Here is a 960-nt window from a genome sequence, read left to right on the forward strand (position 1 = left end):
CGTCCACACTATCTAAGCCCTTTTGGTATATCTTTAGTTGAACTTTGATAATGGCATGTATAGGGCTGACCCTTGTTGTTAATGAAGTATCTTTTGGTAATGTATATTCGTATAGCCATGCGAAAATGGCTTGTATATTTTGAGTATAACATTATGGTCATTTTGTATATATGGTCTTATGATATGGTTATTAAGTGGTGTGGAAATGTTGGTAATGATTAGCCATTGGAATGGCCAATCATGGTCCTATTGGTGCTACGTACGTCATGGCTAATCGTGATTATACTTGAAAATAATGTATGTCAATTTACTAATTGATTCATGGAAAATTATGAAATGGGTAAAATTTACCTTAGAATAGATGCTGACAGCAGCAGTGATGTGAATTTGAAAAATCACTAAAAATAGTATGAATGGAATTAAATAGTGAATAAATTATGTAATCGAATCTTGATGAGTCTATTTTCATATGAAAGAAACGAAATGACCATATCAGCCGTATTTTATGAGATGTTTAAGTTTTCGTGAAACAGGGCCAGAACATTTTCTGGATCCCCTGTTCTGATTTTGGAAATTCACCATAAATTAACCAGAGACAATTAGAAGTCATGCTTTATATGAAAAAGATTCCTTTTTGAGTCTATTTTCATTAGAAACAAACGACATAAGTATTGAAGCTCTGTACAGGGAGATATCTAAGTCGTAATGCATGAAGGTCAGAGTAGTCGAACCCTAAAACAGGGGAGTCTTTAACTTATAAACTGTACTAATTGGCCTGACCAAAAATTCTATAAAAAAATTTGTAGATGGATATATGAGTCTAGATTCAGGAAATATTTACGGAATCAGTTTCCGAGTTTTGGAACTTGAGATATGATTTTTAAAGTGGCTGTGATGCAGTTAGCCAGCTTGCCTGGAAATTTCGAAATGAATTGTGTAAGTAAATGAATTAAGTCCGTT

Source organism: Gossypium arboreum, chromosome 4 (assembly GCF_025698485.1).
Source record: "Gossypium arboreum isolate Shixiya-1 chromosome 4, ASM2569848v2, whole genome shotgun sequence".
Lineage (NCBI taxonomy): Eukaryota > Viridiplantae > Streptophyta > Magnoliopsida > Malvales > Malvaceae > Gossypium > Gossypium arboreum.